The sequence below is a fragment of the Pinus tabuliformis genome, chromosome 6, assembly GCF_031772625.1.
Source record: "Pinus tabuliformis cultivar Carrire ecotype Pingquan chromosome 6, CPIR1, whole genome shotgun sequence".
NCBI lineage: Eukaryota > Viridiplantae > Streptophyta > Pinopsida > Pinales > Pinaceae > Pinus > Pinus tabuliformis.
In genome coordinates this window covers 1,327,389,051-1,327,402,304 of record NC_142292.1, presented here as the reverse complement: position 1 = coordinate 1,327,402,304, position 13,254 = coordinate 1,327,389,051, and positions in this window count along the sequence as shown.

The following is a 13,254-nucleotide window of genomic DNA, read 5'->3' as shown; positions in this document are numbered from 1 at the left end:
AGCATGAGCAACATATGGTGGAGCATGAGTCAGCTGAGGAGGAGAATGTGCACAATATGCATTATGATCCTTTTGGGGAGAGCCAGTTGGAGGTTCATATTGAGCTTGTGATGGTGGACGATGAGCAGCCACCCTTGGAATTAGCCATTGATGAGGAGCAGATAGATGTACAGACAGCTAGCAAGGTAGCAATATTTGCAGACACTTGTCCTCAGGAGGTGTTGGAGGCTGACATGATAGTTTTGCAGGAGGCTAGTTGATGACAAGAGCGTGGAGTTTCCAATCAGAGGAGGGAGGATCTGTTGGATATGGTGGTGCATACATCTTTGGGTCGACCCACTGATGAGGTGTGGGTATATGCAAAGGCAGCTGGCAGAGCTGCAATACTTTCAGGGAGCAACCCTCTCCAGGAGTACATAGATAGGGCTTGCAACACAGTTTGGCCACTTGTACTGATTACAGGGGCAGAGGCAGGGTTTTCTTAATGGATATTTTTGACTCACCAGGAAGGTTTGCGTGAGTGGGGCATGGTGCAACATAGGAGACATATCACATATACATGTGCCTAGGCATCTGATCCTTCCCATAGGATGGATTAGTGAGAGATCACAAGTTAGAATCCTTTTGATCAAGTATAATCCTTAGTCCAAGGCACAACAAAGCAGAAGCCCTTAGATGAGAGGCTTACTACATGTTTCAGTGGGCAGTGGGATGTGGGCTGACAGTTCATCAATATTTCAGTAGCACTAGCACAACATTAGCATGGTGGGGTTGACCTCGGCCTATGACAGAGGTTATATTAGAGAGAGGTGATGAGTTGGTATTCACTTGATGGAGCAATAACTATAGCTAGAGATAGAGCATAGTCTGAGCCATGGGACTTGGGAAATTATTGGCCATGGTGACATTAGGTTCCAGGTGGGTCTACTGGTAGCGGATTTAAGTTTTCTGCTTCGTGTTGACTAAGAGACTCTGCAAGCACATTATCGATAGCTTGATGCAGTTCGACGAGCGAAGTGGTTGCAACTCCATACAAATCAATTTTTATTATTGTTTGTTATAAAACATTATTGCTCCAAAGCTTTACCTTCTCAATCTTCATTTGTTTATTGCTACTTTCATAATTTTCATTTTGTAGTGTGATAGAACCATCATAAAAAATAATAGATTCATTGGAAATTTGTGCTATTGTTTCTTGATTTTCAGCAAAACAAACACTAATCCAACTAGGTAGCTTCATGTTGTCAACTTCTACGTTTATAGTTTCATTAACATTTATTGTTTTAATAGGACTTCTGAAATTGGATGATCCAGCAACATAGACATCCTTTGAAAAAAAATCGATCATGCTCTTTGTGATTCATGTTATCTGATAGCTTGTCATGAATAAGTTCCATATTTGTAGTATCATTTGTCATGCTTTCACTTGACGATGAACTCACATCAATATCGTTTATGCAATATACAAATTTCTCTACAGAAATATTGATATCTGGTTCATGGATGATTTGTTCAGCATCTATGGTTAACGCTTGATTTCCATGAGTATTGTTTATGCAAGGGACTGATATGCTTTTGATGCTAAGGGGCAACAAGGGATTAATTTGCATTTGTCATAAGGGGAGGGGAAAGGCTTTATTTGATAGATTCAAAGAGAAAGGAGATGTATTGCATCTAGGGGAATAGAAGGAAAAAAGATACATAGGTTTGGGTCTGAAAACACAGCAATCTTCCTTTACAAACAGTATTTCAAGGCAACCTGTCCTTTAACAAATAGGTACAGCTGTATTTACTTTGTTTTTGTTATGAATAACAGCCTCCTTTTCACTGTTTTTATGAGGACTATACACAACAATAAGTTTCTTTTGTGTTTGCAATAACTTGGCTACACATAGTAATCTTTTTCTCTGTTTTTTGTCTTTTTGTTTTATTATTGCAATTGCTCTTTCATTTTCACATCACTATTTGATCTTTGCTGTGGTTTTACATATTTTTATAATGATATTGCTGTGGGGAATGAATTAGGGTTTTGGGACAGATTTGTATAGAGGGTTTAGGGTTTAGGGATGCATATGAGAGGGATTAGGGTTTTAGGTGTAGGGAATGGGGAATTGAGATTCATTCTTTGCAAATGAGATGAGATTGAGACACATGATGACAAGTGTAAATCTAATAGGAGTAATGGAGGGAATAAAAAGGAATTAAAAACCTTGAAATCAAACATAACCCTAGCAAAATTGCCTACAAGAACAAGCAATCACTTAACCTATTTCTCTTCATAATTTAGATGATAAAAATGCACAAACACAAGCTCATCATCCTTATTTTCAACATTCAAAACATTTGAGAGGCCTACCTCGAGCAATTTACAAGTCACAAGGCAATTTGAGTGAGTTTGGGCCGGTTCTGCAAGTTACAGCTCGAGTGGTCGCGCGCAGGGTTGGAGTGGTCGCGCGCAGCTCGAGTGGTCGTGCCAGTGTAAAATTTGCACTGCAGAGGAGGGCTCGAGTGGTCGCGCACCGCCCAGGTGGTCGCGCACCCTGCCCGAGTGGTCGCGCACCAGAGAAACTCTCCAATTTCACTGCAATTCGACCTCCTTCACTATTTTCGCCCTCTTGCTCCTCTTTGTTAGCTCATAGAGGCATAATGAAATGTTTAGAGGGAAATTTAGCTCTTGTAGGTTGAATTTGAAAAAATTAAATCACAAAACCCACTCTCTAATGTTCTATTTTGACATTCACTTTTAACACTGCTTTTGGAGTTGCTTTGTCCTAAATTTAGCTTTTGAGGCGCTTTAACTTCATTCTTTTTGCAGGTTGACCATCTGATGGACTCTGGCGAGGAGACCAGGGTTATTGCCGGCATTTTGAAGACTTTTGAAATTTTCTTTATTTTTTACAAATATTACATGACCTTGGGTTTAAAAACAGGGTTTTTAAATCCAAGGTATAAATGAGCTGTACCTGATGAAAATATCAATGAAACATATTTACATACCTCCTTCCGGCTTGCTGGGGACCCATGGACCTCTGACTCATGATCTTGCAATGACATTTGACTGAAACCCTAGACCTAAGACTTTGGACTTCAAGACAAAACAAAACAAGCGTGATACAAGTTCATTAACTGATATGACCTGATCCAGCAAAGCCAAGAAGGGAACAAGGACCAGCTCCTCCATCAGTTTTATGGCATGCCTAACGGGATGCAAAACTGATACTGATGAGACACCTACCTATGTACATGCAAAGAGCTTTTGATCACCGATGGAGGGCTCAAGACCGACACTAACAAGTACAACCCACTTATTATATTGATGTACCCATGTAGTGCCCATATTGTTACTCTTATGCCCCATAGAAGCTCACTATTGTTATTATTGTGCCCTTACATTATTATTGTTATGTCGGCTCGGATTATGTTATGACCCCTTAGACTCCTATATATAGAAAGGAGGTATTTTCATTTGTATCATCCAAGAATTGTTCATTTATGTAATGTAAAGGAGGTTGCCCCCTCGAAGAGGCTAAATTCTAAGGCGTTGATCTATCTTTTCTATCTTTTCTTGAGCTGGTTTCATAACATTTGGTATCAGAGCTTTGGATTCTAGGTTTTCGTTGCTCCAAACAGGTCATAGTGGCATTTTCGCTATAATTTTTTTTCTGCGACGTTTCAGAAGTTGCAAAATAAACCCATTTGAGAAGAAATCGCGCTAAACCTCAGGGCCAAATTTCAGAGCTTTCCGTGCTATATTTGTGGAGATATGATCTGAGGAAGTTGGTCTTTTTGCAGACTCCTGAATTACATTCCAAACAGGTGACCTGGGGATAATCGTCATAACTTTCTCTCTGAGAATTGGATTGAAATTTTGTAAGAAGGTACAGAAAGAGGACGGAATGTAGTTTCTTTTATATATTTTTTAGAGCCAAAGGTCGAAAAATTGACACGTGGCACTTCATACAATTTCGCTCTTCTGGAAAGGTCTATAATCAGGTCATCTTGGGAGATTGTGCATAACTCTTTCTTGGAGAATCCAATTTGGATCAGACTGGTGGCATTGGAAAGAGGACACAGAGGGCTACTACAGGCAGCAATTTCAAAACTTAAATATCTGAAAGTACAGAGTTACATTCATTTCAAGATCGAGGTCCTAAAATCAAGAAAAAGCAAGATGAGGAAGTTTGATGGCAAGGATCCAGTAAATTGGATACTTCAGATGGAGCAATATTTTGATCTAAAAGGTGTAACACTGTTACAAAAGGTATGTATTGCATCTTCATATTTAGAACTGGATCAATTTTTATGGTATAAAGGGCTTTGTTCTCGTAAACAACTTGTTACGTGGTCAATTCTCACGGAGGAAATGATAGCACATTATGAGGATACAAAGAGCAACACCTTCTTTAGAGCAACACCACAACAATTGGAAAGAGTAAAAGGGCTTTGTGACATATTGGAAAGTAAAATTATGGCAACAAGGAAGTCTACCCCTCACAACTATAAAGATGGAAGTGTTGTTTCTCCTAGCCTTCCACAACCTACAAGGGTTGCACCACAACAATTGGAAGAAAAAAGAGAAAAATGGATTTGTTACAATTGTGATAGCAAATGCACTAAAGGTCATAAGTGTGCTGAGAAGAAATTATTTTACATAGAGAATGAAGAGGAGGAAGAAAAGGATCGAGAAACATCAAAAGAAGAGGATATATGCCAGGACCCAACCCCTGAGAAAGAAGAAATGAATCATACCATATCTTGTAAACTATTGGCAAGAATGACCACTCCTCAAACTCTCAAGATAGAAGGACATATCAAGAAGAAAAAGGTGCAAGAAGTGAAAGATCACATCAAGAAAGAAGAAATGAATCCAACCATATCTTGTAATTCATTGATCGGAATTACCACTCCTCAAACTATCAAGATAGAAGGACATATCAAGAAGAAAAATGTTTAAGAGGTGAAAGATCACATCGAGCGTCAAGAAATGAAATCCGACCATATCTTGTAAAGGATTGGAAGAAATTACCACTCCTCAAACGCTAAAGATAGAAGGACATATCAAGAAGAAAAAGGTTCAAGCAGTGAAAGATCACATCAAGCATCAACAACAAGTTCTTAAACTTTTAAAGGATAACGCCACTTCGGTGCAAAATCAAATGAAACAACAGGTAGATCAACATCATAGTGAAAAATGTTTTGATGTAGGTGACTCTTCAAGGATGAGGATGTGGAAGCATTGTTTTGTGCTATTTCTATTATCCAACCAGATTGGATAAACGAAGCAAGGGATGAATGGAAGAAGGACAAAGAAGTATGGCCACTTATTCAAAAGTTGCAAAAGACCCCATTCAAACAATATTGCCATAAATTGAAGAGGAAGGAAAAATCATTTTGGAACCTGGCGTAGTCACAGAAACAAGAACCCGACAGCTACGAAATCGATCAATTTCAGAGTATCTCATCAAGTGGAAGAACTTACCTGCTGAATATTCCACATGGGAGGACAAGAATTTTATACAGAAGCATCAAGAACTACTCAAGCGTTGATGACAACGCTTTTTGAAGGAGAGGGGCATGTTAGGCCCCTATACTACTAGTGTAACTCCTTATTGTTATTAGTACAACCCACTTATTATATTGATGTACCCATGTAGTGCCCATGTTGTTACTCTTATGCCCCATAGAAGCTCACTATTGTTATTATTGTGCCCTTACATTATTATTGTTATGTCGGCTTTGATTATGTTATGACCCCTTAGACTCCTATATATAGAAAGGAGGTATTTTCATTTGTATCATCCAAGAATTGTTCATTTATGTAATGTAAAGGAGGTTGCCCCCTCGAAGAGGCTGAATTCTAAGGCGTTGATCTATCTTTTCTATCTTTTCTTGAGCTGGTTTCATAACATTTAACTTCATATGTTTCTGTGTCACACACAAAATAGTTACATGTAGTCGTTATACATGGAAACAAGAAATATAGAGTTAGATGGCATTCAAAATGCACACCGCTACCAGAAGAGAAACCTTACAACACATACCCATGCAAGCAATTACATAGAGCTCTAAATCTATGAAAAATATAGGATTTGTATATGACGCCAAAGCATAGATGAACACAACAACTGTGAATCTATGCATGATAGAGGATTTGCATAGGACGCCAAAGCATAGATGAACACATATTCGACTTTCAATTATGTTTGAATGGCATTTTTAAAAAACATATGAAACAAAAAAAATAGATTGGAGATGTCGTCCAGGCTCAATTGAAAATAAAAAAATGTATTTTGCAACATATCATTAATTTGGAAAGCAACCAAAGTTCAATCAACCACGAGTTTTGCTCCTTGCAGAGAGAAACTTGTCCACACATACATTTTCCAGTAGTTGTAAGGAAACACAACTCCTTTATGCGCTAGGAAAAAAATGTTCCATTCGATAATTTTTAAATTATCTCATTTAAAACTTTTGCAAATATAACTCTATGCAAAAATAGTTGTCGCACCTAAGGAAAAAGATTTTATTATCCACAATGAAAAATATGCCAAACATAGAGTATGTCCGAAAAAACGAAATGCATATTTTTTCATTTGCATAGTTTAGTATAAGAAAAAAATGGATATCCATATTGTCGAAAATGCAAAACGACAAACCAATATGTGTGAAAATTCCTTAACCCAAGAATCCCTACTGCAACAACTGATGATATTTATCCTACTTGTTAGATTTACATGAACAAGTTATTTGCAGTTTCCTACAGAAAACATTGAAATACGTACACTGTAGCCTACACCATTAAAATAATATGCTGAAACAAGAAACTGAACAATAGAAAAAGATACACACAAATGACATGATTGTTTTTGGACAAACGTCCTTGAAAAAACCCAATGTGGGTGTTATCACAAAATCACTACTGAGGGCTGCAACCAAGCGAGATTTCATGTAACTATTTCAACCTATCTTTAGACCAAAGATTAGCCTCTTTGATCAGAGAGGGCTCTCTCACAACTCTTGATAAAATCCTTCAAACACTAGATGTCTAACTCTTTATTCACTTATAAAAGCATAACTGGTTGGAAACACATCAAACTGGCTCTCATTGGGCTATGGAGTCTATAATATTAAGTAAACAAGGAAAACACAGTGATCTCATGGAAATCAAGGCTCTTAGCATTACATGTCAAACATACTCCACCAAAACATAGCTTGCTGAATACACAGGAAGTCAGAGCATATAATTATGAATTCTGAGTGATTGCATTACAACAAGACTATAAAAGAACATAAAGTATAAAACACCATCACTACATTTGAACATGACAATCCTTCGAGAATCTTGAGAAGAGAATAACTCTGTTTTACTATTACTGTCAAAAAAAGGTCTTACAATGGCCCAAAACAACACTGTTTTTCTATAAAGTATCCAACCTTTTTTACATAAAAGTTATTCCTATATATAGCCAATCAAAACACTACTGCATGAGACTCCTCAACAAGCATGAAGGGAGCTCGGAATTTTGACATTAATGACCTTAACTATAACATAAACAAACTAATTAATTACAAGAGATATGGTGCTACGAAAACAGAGGACTCCATCACATTGGCACTTTAAGTCTTTCTCCTCGTATACTTTGCTGCGTTCTTGGAGCTTGCCACCTGTAGCATTACAATAATAACCAAACCAAACTGAAAGCAGATTCAATGTATGAACGGCTTCGGATGCCTGATGCAAAGATGATTCATCAACCAACAAGAAAATGAAGCCTATATTCACGGTTGCTGCCTCCCATCGGTGTTCATGTATTAATGATCCAGTTTCAAGCCATTTAATCCTTGGATAATCCCGTGTGACTGAAGAAAACTCATGATCTGGCCATCCCATAACTAGACAAGTGTATCACTTAACACCTCAGCAGCTCTATCATAACCCTAAAAACTCGGACATAAAGTGAAACTTTCAACAAAAGACAAAACTTCACCTTTTCTTCGAATATTTACACCTGGCATCCTTTTTTAAATATCTGACTGACCTTCTATAACCTCCATGCTGGCATTAAGTCATCTCTTTAAATATTTGCCGACCTCAGCATTCAAACTCAAGTTTTCAACATAACCAGTCATCTACAGCAGTTTCGTAGCGCGCTACGAAACTGCTGTAGGTCATCAAAATTAAACACATGAACCTTACAACAACAATAACTCAAGTCTGTGATTTCTTCAGTCATTCTATACAGGTGCAAGGACATCAAAAAGTCTCAAAAAGCTTTTAAAAAGATGATAACCAAAATATATCAAAATTTGGGAAGCACATTCCTCCTTGGATCATTTAGCTAGTTTGTCTAGCTTCCCTTTCAGGCTGATGACTTCTTCCTTCAACTTCTTGTTCTCTGCTCTTAGACTTGCATTCATTTGTTTCATAATCTTTGCCTGCTTCAGAGCTGGCACTGTCCATACATAGGCATCAGATACTGAGCTAGCTTGACTGATCAAACTTGTTTTACCTTTCATTACAGCTTTCTTATAGCTTGTATATCTTACTGCCTTTTCTTTAAAAACATTTTGAACCTGAGGTATTTCCTTACTTGCTCCAGCTTGTTTCTTAATGGCAATCACATTTCCACTTTGACTGATAACAACCTTATTATCCTCGTTCTTGCTTTTAGCTGCTTGGACTGTTTCAGAGAAGATTTCAAGTGCCTCTGTCCTAGGCATTTCCGAAGGTGCTTTCTCTTTCTGAGCTCTCTCCACTTCTTTAATTTGCCTTCTAGTCACTGGTCTGCATGGTTTAAAGGCATATTCTTCACTTGGTTCTTCAAACTTTAACCTTTTAGAAGCCCTTGACCTTTTAGAACTTTCAGGTGAGGATTGTGTTAGATCAATATGCATTGGTGGTACCAATTGATCTTGCTCAAGTTCAAGTGGTTCAATTTGGATTGGATGATCTTGTTCCAATTCAATGGCTTCAAGTAAGTCATTTAAACTACCCTTTGAAATAGGACTTTCTTCCACAGGGACTGACTTTCCTTTTTCTTTGCTTAGTTGGCCTCTAGTTTTCACCCTTGAAACCCTTTCAACTTCACTGGATTTAGCTTCATCTTTTCTTTTGTGAGTCTTCTGTTTTGATGACTGAGGTGTTTCCTTAGGAGATAACTTAGGGGTTTCCTTTTCAGATACTCTAGATGATTTTGGAGTTTTATCTACTGATGCTTCAAGTATCTCTTTAACTGCTGGCTTAGGAGTTTTCTTCATTGATGCTTCAGGTGTTTCTTTAACTGTTACAGACCTCTCTGATTTCTTTGTTTTAGCTTTGGGCTTCTTATGGTCTGTTATTTCTCTCCTAATTTCAGCCAAAGTAGTTTCCTCACTCCTTTCTTCTCTTTCTCTTACAGGTAATGGAGTGAGGCCCGTTTTACTTGGGAAACCGGCCATAAACACAAATGAATCCCAGTCTTTACCAATTTTATGTAGGCTATCCAACACCAGCACTTTAACCAGACCATGATGAAAAAGAGATGTTTCATAAGCATCTTTCTTTAACTGAATCTTATCACACATCTTGCTAATACTCCTGAACAAGTAAAAAGGTATGTCTATTGAACTCTTACCAGTGAAGTGTAACAGCAGCTTGAAGTGGTATGAGTAGACTTTGTTGTACCTACCCTCACATGTCAGGTACTTCTGGATACATGTCAATAGCATAGCATAATTCTCCTTTAGATAGCTCCTTGGGACAGCTTTAGTGAGATCTTCATCTACATAAGGTGCCTTCAAGAACTCCTTACACGGACCCATGTCAAACTTGAAATTCTTGAACCACTCTTGGCCACCCCTCGGGATTTCTGTGACAGTAGAAATGACTTCAGGGGACACCGGAAACTCCAACATGGCCACCTTCGAATTCAGTCCAGTGAAGTTCAATGCAAATGCCTTGGTCACTTCTGCATGTCCACCCTTTAATTTTTCACAAAATCGCCAACAGCCAGCACTTCGAAATGCCTTTGCTACCTCCTCATCTCTGAGAGTTACATCTAACCCCTCCGGCTCTGTTCTCACACATTTACCCGAACGGTGTTCCTTTCTTTCCATGCTTCTTTGAGTATTTTTACACAAGGGAATGACGGTGGTTTGCAGCACGAAAACAATCTTTAGCTGTAGAGAGCAGGCTCGCTTGCAGTAGTCCGTTTAAAACAAAGCTCAGGCTTTTCATAGAGCAAAAACATTCATATGATATGAAGAACTCATTATGGAATGACCACCCCCTATAACGTCCTCCAAACTGACACACAACTATATGACTTCGGACCTTATGGCAAAATAATGGCTAATCATGACATAGAAAGGGTGTGAAAAGACAATCATGACCGGATTTGTGACTCACTACTCTCGGATTAGACATTCAGAGAAAAACGCTGCAAAAAACCCTGAAACTCCGATTTCGTAGCGCGGGCAGTTCAAATTTAAGAGGATGCGCTACGAAATCCCTGACAAACAGAGCGCTACGAAAACACGCAAACATTATTTCGCAGCAAAACTGACCAATCACACCCGCGCTGCGAAACTGCGCAAGTACCAAAGACATCATACCCGCGCTGCGAAACTGCGCAAAGTACCAATGACATGACATGACATAACTAACAATGATGGAGGGTGTCTAATGATCTTGCCTTTACACGAATTCTCATCCACAACTCTTGAATTTCAAATTTGAAATTGACATCAACTAACAAACCTATTTACAAGACCTCAATACTTTATAAAAACTTATGGACAATCTTATATACATGAACTATAGTTCCTAGTGATAACAGTGGGAAAACTGGTGCAATAAATCTGAGGGGTTTTATTATTAAGTTGAAGTTATTTCTGAATACAATCTCTGGATGCCTTGCTTGAAATCCAGTACAGAGAATATCACTTGGGAAAAGAAATTAGTGAGATTACCTCACTCTACACTGCAAGTCCCGACTAATCTGACAACTGAACCAACGAGTTCCCATGGCTACTTCTATGCTGCCCCTGTGTGGGCCTGCATCAGCTTCTAAGGCATTGTGTCACCTCTGCTGGGAATCGATTTGCCTTCTGGAGATATTTAGCCCTCCTAGCTCAAAAACGTCAGCCTCCTCAGCAAATTCGGACTTATGCGTGAAGGCTTCTGCGTTGTTATGCGTGGGGCCCGCGTGAGCCCTTCCTGGCTTAGCGTCACCCTCTATCCTCTGCGTTGCCTCCTCTATGTGTCTCTCTGCCTCTTTGCTGAGTGTTCTTGGCTCCAGAGAGGATCTTCCAGCCAAAACTCCCTCTCCCCTCTCTGCGTGATCACTACAAATCATTGTGTTGCCTCTAGCTTCAGCAATTCGATCTGACTTATCAACTCTCTGTGTCATCCAAATGACCCTCAAGCTTCCTTAAATAATCTCCTCGTTGACATTCAACGACCTAGATTAGAAGCTAATCAATGGCTAAGATCATTTTTGCTTGATCCTCGTCTTCTTCTAGAAGTTACACCCACAGTTAGATTAATACCCATTAATTATTTTATTTTCCTAAGTTTAGACTTAGGGTCCCATTAAAAGTAATTAATTATTTTAATAAAACTATCTCCGTGTGGAATTTTCGAAAACACTTTTGTGGGTTCTTTGGAATACATGTACCCAAGCCTCCCTGCAAAATTTGAGACTTAGAGCACATCCAATGCTGCTAGAAATCAACAATACGTTAGTAGGGAAAGCAAAAGAATGACAGATTTACAGCTACATTTTTAATCAGCCTTATTTTTTGTTGTGCAGACCGGATATGTGTGAGAGAACACAATGATTAATATTGTTAATTTCAATTGTGCGGAGTGACACATGGGGTATTGTTAAACTATTAATGTTAATATGTGAGATATTTATGCACAATGGATTTGCTATGAAACGGGGAATATATGCATTTGTATTATATTGAAAACATATGTGTTTTCTATATTGGGATGTTGGATCATTATCTAGATAAACTATTATCTAGATTTTTAATCGTCTCAATGTATTTAATGCAATATTGATGACAAATATAGCTTCCACTTTGCCAAAAGATTTATGCAAACATAATCAATTAATTAGCGGAAATTTCCATTCAGTAATTAGCGAAAATATCATAAATATGTCATTTTGTTGCTTTTTAGTACAAATTTACGGTACATCCCTAGATAAATCGTTATCTAGATAAATTGTTATCTAGATTTTTTATCGTCCTCATATTTATCTAGATACTTTATCGCCCCAATGCCTTCAATGCAATTGATATGGAATTATGCATGAACACAACATAATACATATAGATGCATTAGAAATAAATCTTCATTTCATTAATATCAGAGAACTGAAAGTTGCTTACATATAGAATGGAAATAAACTAGCTTGGGTGATGGTAGCTTATCTCTGAGAAGAGATCTGGTGGCTACATGCCTCTGAACTGTCTTACAATGAGGCTCAAGGGCCTTTTTGTTATTGAACAACAAAGGGAAACCCTAAACAACCAAAACCATAACCCTATGAGATGGAACGCCAAGAGTTTGTGGGCCTCGGTGGGGTTAGTTGGGCAACCAACTTCCGAGGGTCGTAACTTGGTCATATGATCTCTATTTGGCGCGTAAAATACCTCATTAGAAATATCTCTATGATTACTACAAGATTTACGGCATGGGCTTACTGTGGACCTAAAAAAATACCGTTTAGGGGGGGTCAAAACAACTCTAAAAGTTTAGGACCAGAAAAATGCTAAAATTGGTAAATGTTGCTATAATCAAGGAAACTGATGTCTAGGTGGAATAGGTGGGTGACCACCAATATCCCCTTGGATTAGTCCTTCCCCATTAGGAAGCAATGGTTGCTATTGCGTACAAAACCTCCATGAGGTGAGGAAATTTTTGTTGAGCCTGGTCCCTATTGAACCACTTTTTCTGGTGAAGGAGTTGGTCTGCTTTGACAATTTGATATAGTTGGATCCTCTATTCGTGAGTGTTCTTGATCTATGTGTCCATGATCCTATCAATTGTGGCCTATTCGATACAGCTTGGGTTGAGCTCTATTGGTGTCAACTGCTCAACAATGTCGGATGTGTTCAACAATGGGGGAAAGTATGGCCGCAACCAATCCACATTGAATATTGGGTGCAGGCCAAGGAATGGTGGAATGTTGAGCTTGAAAGCATTGTCCCCTACAACATTAGTGATGGTGTAAGGCCCATATCGGAGTGGGCGAAGCTTGT